This window comes from Salvelinus sp. IW2-2015, unplaced genomic scaffold, assembly GCF_002910315.2.
Source record: "Salvelinus sp. IW2-2015 unplaced genomic scaffold, ASM291031v2 Un_scaffold1826, whole genome shotgun sequence".
Taxonomy (NCBI): Eukaryota; Metazoa; Chordata; class Actinopteri; order Salmoniformes; family Salmonidae; genus Salvelinus; species Salvelinus sp. IW2-2015.
The window spans coordinates 113,390-120,697 of NW_019943197.1; the positions used below are offsets into that span (position 1 = coordinate 113,390).

General features: G+C 37.8%; 1 protein-coding gene across 1 annotated transcript in view; it reads left to right on the top strand.

Annotated features, from left to right (window-relative positions):
• The window catches only part of LOC112072112 (CD209 antigen-like protein C), a 166,535-nt gene that overhangs the window by 26,289 nt on the left and 132,938 nt on the right, over window positions 1-7,308 (top strand). The gene's annotated exons all lie outside the window — the stretch shown is intronic.

Below are 7,308 nucleotides of genomic sequence, written 5' to 3' on the forward strand. Positions count from 1 at the left end.
ATACACATAAATTCCAATTCAAAAATTCATAAGAATATATTCTAATTTAGGCTGGTGCAAACATTCTCAACAGTACCAAACCAGCATTACATACAGTACATTGTATATGAGTTGACGATAACACCAATCAGTGTGTCACGTTCCTGACCTGTTTTCTGTAGTTTTTGTATGTGTTAGCTGGTCAGACGTGAGTTTGGGTGGGCAGTCTATGTTCTGTTTCTATGTTGGTTAATGGGTACCTAATATGGTTCTCAATTAGAGGGAGGTGGTTTTCATCTCCTCTGATTGAGAATCATATTAAGGTAGGTGGTGTCACAGTGTTTGTTGGTGGGTGGGTCTCCTGTGTCTGTGTTTGTTTGCACCATACGGGACTGTTTCGTTCGTTCGTTCGTTCGTTCGTTCGTTCGTTCGTTCGTTCGTTCGTTTCGTTCGTTCGTCGTTTTGTGTAGTCATTTTCCTGTTCGTTCGTTCTGCGTTACATGTAAGTCCTTACGTTCAGGTTGTCTACTCCGTTTGTTGTTTTAGTTTTAAGTGAAGTTCGTGTTTTCGTCTTTACTTAATAAATATAATGTCAAATCACAAGTCTGCATTTTGGTTCGATCCCTGCTCCTCCTCTTCGTATGAAGAGGAGGAGGAACGCCGTTACACAGTGAGTGTAGTAGAGATATCTAAGGATCTCAAAAATGTACTAAGTCATCTTTGCCAGTCAGTCATTGTTGTAAAGTTACATACAATATAAAATGCTCATATCTGACTGCTGTTCTCCTATAAGGGTCCAAAAAGAGTGAAGTGGATATTTTCAGTCGTTCAAACAGCTGTCACTCAAAATCTCATCCTCACTGGTTAAGCCTACCCACCCTCAATATCCAGTTTATAGTGTCAAATCTATTGTATGGACATTATAATGACCCATGTTTGTAGTCCTGGACCTCCTGAACATGTTGATGTATATTTGGGAGTAAACAGAGGGTCCAGATCAGCAGAAAGGTGAAAGGAAAGAGGAGTTATGAAAACTCCCTGAAATATCTTGGGGCTGTTACATATGATATGTAATATATGTTAACAACTAGCCTTTGTTCTCCATTTCCCCTCTGTTATCTATATCTTTCTGGTATGACAGTGTCCCATCAATCATCACAAATAGCAAGTCCCATTTCCTGGACAGGAGGACTGTGTTGAGATGTACTCTGGACAAGCTGACCATGTAGAGACACGGAATTATTTATATTGTGCTGCAGAAAATGGTTTAACATTCAGCACTGTTACAATCTCTCACATGCACAAATACACACACACACACACAAGTACGAACACAAGTTTGCAACTTGTTGTATTTTTGTATTGGCATATCCACAACTACCCGTGTCATTTTGTTGATACTTCCTTAGAGTTAACACCTACATCAGTCACACAGACAGAGACACACAGATGACTCAGAGACAGAAATATCACTAGAAGCAGAGATTTAGCGTATAGAGGGCTTGCAGTTGATGTACGACGCCTCCTGGGAGCCATGTTGGAAGACCACCACATTAATTCTAGAAACAGAGACGTAATGTATAGTAGACCTACATAGAAAGAAAGACCCAGGCATTGTTAAAGATGTCAAAGGTGTCACAACGTGCCCTTTTGTGTGTATATCACAGCCCCCCTCTCTCACTCTCTCTCTCTCTCCCACCACAGGTTTTATGATGGTCATAAATACCTTGTAGAAACTTTGGGTTTGGCAGGATTGAGGGGAAAGAAACCTCTGCGAGACAAAGGATCTTCCCCTGCCAAAACTCCTACTTCCACAAAATTGGAGAAATTAACTATATTTATATTTTTGTAGAAATGGAGAAATTAACTTCTCTAGGAAAGGGGGCAGCATTTTCACGTTTGGATGAAAAGCATACCCAAATTCAACTGCCAGCTACTCATCCCCAGAAGATAAGATATGCATAGTGTTAGTAGGTTTTGGATAGAAAACACTCTGATGTTTCTAAAACTGTTTCAATCATGTCTGTGAGTATAACAGAACTTATTTAGCGAAACCCCGAGGACAAACTATTCAGATTTTTTTTTTTTGAGGTCACTCTCTTTTTCAATGGATTTTTGTTTGGAATACAGATTTCTAATTGACCTTCTTGCAGTTCCTACTGCTTCCACTGGATGTCAACAGTCTTCAGAAATTAGTTGAGGGTTTTTCCTTTGTGTAATGAAGAAGTACGGCCATTTTGAATCAAAGTCACTTGAAGTGTCCTGTTAGATAGAGACGCATGACCAGAAAGCATGCTACAGTTTGTTTTAACTTCTTTGGGCTGCAGGGGCAGTATTGAGTAGCCTGGATAAAAGGTGCCCATTTCAAACGGCCTCGTACTCAATTCTTGTTCGTACAATATGCATATTATTATTACTATTGGATAGAAAACACTCTCTAGTTTCTAAAACCGTTTGAATTATATCTGTGAGTAAAACAGAACTCATTTTGCGAAAACTTCCTGACAGGAAGTGGAAAATCTGAAATCGATGCTCTGTTCTAGGGCCTGCCTATAAATGTGCTTGATATGTATTAGTATACATGCACTTCATACGCCTTCCACTAGATGTCAACAGGCAGTGAGAGAAGAAATGGAGTGTATAACTTGATCTGAGGGAATAAGAGCTCTTGGCATGACGTGACACCAATTTCCTGTTTTCTGGAAGGCGCAAGAAGTACCCGGGGATTGCCTTCTGAAAAGCTGTCGTTATAGACGGCTAATATCTCCGGTTTTGATTTTATTTGATAAATGTGACAATCATCATGTAAAGTATGTTTTTTCAATATAGTTTTATTAGATTATTGAAAATTTTTCGGGACGTTAGGCGTGTTGCGTTGTGTGCCTTTGTTCAGGAAGGATAGCTTCGCGCCACTTGGCTAGTGTGCTTGCTAATTCAAGAGGGAAAAGGGACTTTCAAAAACAACGAATGTTCTGGACAAAGGACCCCTTGTACAACATTCTGATGGAAGATCATCAAAAGTAAGACCCATTTTATGATGCTATTCAAATTCTGTCGAACATGTGTACTATTAGGTAGCGCCCAGATTTGGGCACTCTGTCGTATAACATAGCTGGATGTCGTAATGAAGTTCTTTTTAGAATTCTAACAGGCGATTGCATTAAGAACTAGTGTATCTATCATTTCCTATACAACATGTATTTTTTTGTCATGTTTATGAATAGTTATTTGGTCAGAATAGGTGAGTTTTAGAAAAATATCCGCACATTATTGGAAAAAGATGCTACGTTAGCATAATGAATAACCACTGATTTCAGCTCTAATATGCACATTTTCGAACAAAACACAAGTGTATGTATAACCTGATGTTATAGGACTGTCATCTGATGAAGCTTCTAAGGTTATCAAAAATGATATATCTCTTGCTGGTTTGTTACGATCGCTAAAATTTGCTGCTGGTAAATGGCTTGTGTTTCTGGCTATTGTGGTAAGCTATATTGCTATATTGTGTTTTCGCTGTAAAACACTTAAAAATCTGAAATATTGCCTAGATCACAGATGCTTGTCTTTCATTTGCTGTACACGATGCATTTTTCAGAAATGTTTTATGATGAGTATTTAGGTATTCCACGTTGGTCTCTATAATTACTCTGGCTGCTTCGGTGCTATTTCTGACGGTAGCTGTGATGGTAACTGCAATGTAAAACTGATTTATAGCTCAAATATGCAAATTTTTTGAACAAAACATAGATTTATTGTGTAACATGTTATAAGACTGTCATCTGATGAAGTTGTTTCTTGGTTATCAAAAAGAAAGGAGGACCAAGGCACTCTTCATATAATTAATTAAATGCTTTATTGATGGCATGTTATTAGAACAAAGTTGTTTAAAAACGACGCGTTTCGGCTGCATGGCCTTCGTCAGGGAGTACAGAAAAAGGAGAATACAATGTCCTCTTTTGAAAGGCTTTTCCAATTAGCCCTAATTAGAAGAGGGAGTGGTTACCAAATTGGACACACTAGTAAGCAATAATATACACATGAAAAGGTGAAATACTGTAGCTATGTTATCATGAGCATACAACTCCAAGCTAGAAGCATCAGAAACCAGAGAGGCAGTCCAACCCTAACATGACTGGGAGAAGTTCCAGAACAAGAAAGCAATATTTCACGTATCCAGTACCAGACACAGCAAAACATGAACAACAGTCCAAACATAGCTAGAGGGCAATTGAGCAAAATGTCCACTAGATGACAGCAAATGGATCCATCACGACCCTACAGGAAGGGTGAGAAATCCATATCTTCATTTAAACCAGGGTACTTAGTGGCCTGTAGTTTGTAAATCCAAAAACTTTCCTTTGGTTTAACTGTTTAAGACGGTCCCCTTTTCTAATAGAGGCCGGAACATGATCAATACCCATAGCTTGTAGGGAGGCAGGGTTACCATGGTGTAAGGACTTGTAGTGCCTTGCCATGGGGTAGTCTTCATTGCCTACCCGTATGGCGTACTTGTGTCCGCCAAGCGATCTTGAAGGCGTCTCTTTGTCCGTCCAATGTAGAACACCTTGCACTGTGGACATTCCAGTCTATAGATGACATGAGTGGTTTTGAGAATACAAAGAGGACATTGTATTCTCCTTTTTCTGTACTCCCTGACGAAGGCCATGCAGCCGAAACGCGTCGGTTTTTAACCAACTTTGTTTCTATTGAACATGCCATACTAAAAAAGGCATTTTAATTAATTATATGAATAGTGCCTTGGTCCTCCTTTCTTTTGATGACCAATTTACACCTTTTACCAAAGAGCACCTATCTACCAAAATATACTATAGTGTACCTTAGTAGCGCTTCCATCCTCCTCTTTCTACTTGTTTCTTGGTTAGTTTGGTTGGTTCTCTTGGTTAGTTAGGTTGGCTTTGTGCATGCTACTGTGCTGTGAAAAATGTCTGTCCTTTTTTGTATTTGGTGGTGAGCTAACATATACGTGCTGTTTTCGCTGTAAAACAATAAAAAAATCGGACATGTTGACTGGATTCACAAGATGTGTATCTTCATTTGCTGTATTGGACTTGTTAATGTGTGAAAGTTAAATATTTCTCAAAAATATTTTTTGAATTTCGCGCTCTGCCTTTTCAGTGGAATGTGGAAGGAGTTCCGCTAGCGGAACCCCGGGGCCAGACAGGTTAAGTCTATAACACTGTACGTTTTCAGACACAACAGCTTTTTAACAGAAGGTATGACATAATATTATTGTCTGTTGTACTGTATGCAGATCCATAAAGTACTAAAGTATATGTTAAGGGGACCATTATAATTACCTTTTATATGGAGCAGTCTGGGGAGATTTATGCTAATGTGGACAGGAAGAGCCATGGACAGGATACTGTGAACAGGAGCATAAATAAACAACCTCAAGCTGGGGACACTGGTAAGTACACTGTAGTCATAGAGACACAGAGACATGGATGTCTAAACCAATAGTTATTATTCTTCCAATTGCCTCACAAATAATTTACTTTATGTTAATGTCATGAGGTTGGCTGATGCCCCATGCTCCAAGGCTCTAAAAGTCAACTGAGTAATAAAAATTGTAACAAACAGATTATTAATATTCAAAAACAGAATACAAAGTGTCTTCCAAATGAAGGTACCTTACTTCACAAGGAAAGCTTTTGAAATGATATACTTTTGGAAATTGATGCATGATATGCTAAATATTACATCTCCTAAATTAAATGTTGTTTCTTTAAGACTAGAAGTTAAATGTTCTGAAATGTTCAAGACGCTGTATTTTAGGATTTATACTACGTGCAGAAACATACATTTTTATGTTCATAAAGTCCTATGTAACTTGCAATGGTGTATTTCCAACCTGGTCTCAAAGCGTTTCCTATTATTCTGTAGTAAACCAAGACACTCCATTTAGAATATGTTACGTTTTATATGGTGTGTATCAATGTGTGGATGCCCGTCATCCATTTTGTATGATATGTTAGGAATTTCAAAACTTACAATATATTATGAATTTACTAAACATATGATTGGTTATGAATTCTACTAACATTAGCTAACTGGCTAACGTTAGCAAGGCGATAACTGTAACTGGCCACTATATTTCCTGTTGCTGTGAGAAGTTGTATCTTTATTAACAAAGTTTAGTGGTAGCTTTTTGGATTCCTTTCTCTGCATGTTGAACGATTGGATTTCTCAAAATAATAGTGCCAACTAAACTGACTTTTTGGGATATAAAGAAGGATATTATCTAACAAAACAACACAACATGTTGTAGCTGGGACCTTTTGGATGACAAATCAGAGGAAGATTTTCAAAAAGTAAGTGAATATTTAATCGATATTTGTGAATGTATAAAGCCTGTGCCGGTAGAAAAATATTTTGATGTGGGGCGCTGTCCTCAAACAATCGCATGGCATGCTTTCGCTGTAAAGTCTACTGTAAATCGGACAGTGCAGAAAGATTAACACAAATTTAAGCTTTAACGATATAAGACACTTGTATTTACCAACATTTTTAATATCCATAATTGTTATGATTATTTATTTGAATTGCGCGCCATCCAGTTTCACCGGAAGTTGTCCCGCTAGCCGGACACCTAGCCTTAAGAAGAACACAAGTACCCATCAACAAAAAGAGAGATGGAGGACAGAAACCACCACTTAAAAAGTGAAGATATTCTTCCTCCCTTTAGAGATATATAAAAGAGATTCTTCATACTTAGGATTCCCCTCATATGAATCCAATCTTCCACTTATATCAAATTTTGACATTGTCATTCATTAACTTCTACCGAGTCAGAAACCCGGATCCGGGAGCACCCCGCACCAGTAAAAAAGCTGAATAGCATAGCTAGCATAGTGTCACAAGTAAATAGTAGCATCTAAATATCATTCAATCACAAGTCCAAGATACCAGATGAAAGATCCACTTCTTGTGAATCCAACAATCATTTCTGATTTTTAAAATGTTTTACAGGGAAGACACAATATGTAAATCTATTAGCTAACCACGTTATCAAAAGACACCATTTTTCTTTGTCCACCATTTTTTCTCTCCACCAGTAGCTATCACCAATTCGGCCAAATAAAGATATTGATAGCCACTAACCAAGAAAAAACCTCATCAGATGACAGTCTGATAACATATTTATTAATTTAGTGTATAGGATAGTTTTTGTTAGAAAAATGTGCATATTTCAGGTAGAAATCATAGTTTACAATTGCACCCACATCACACTCGACTCAGAATAATACAGAGAGCAACGTGTATTACCATTTACTCATCATAAAACATTTCATAAAATAGAACAAG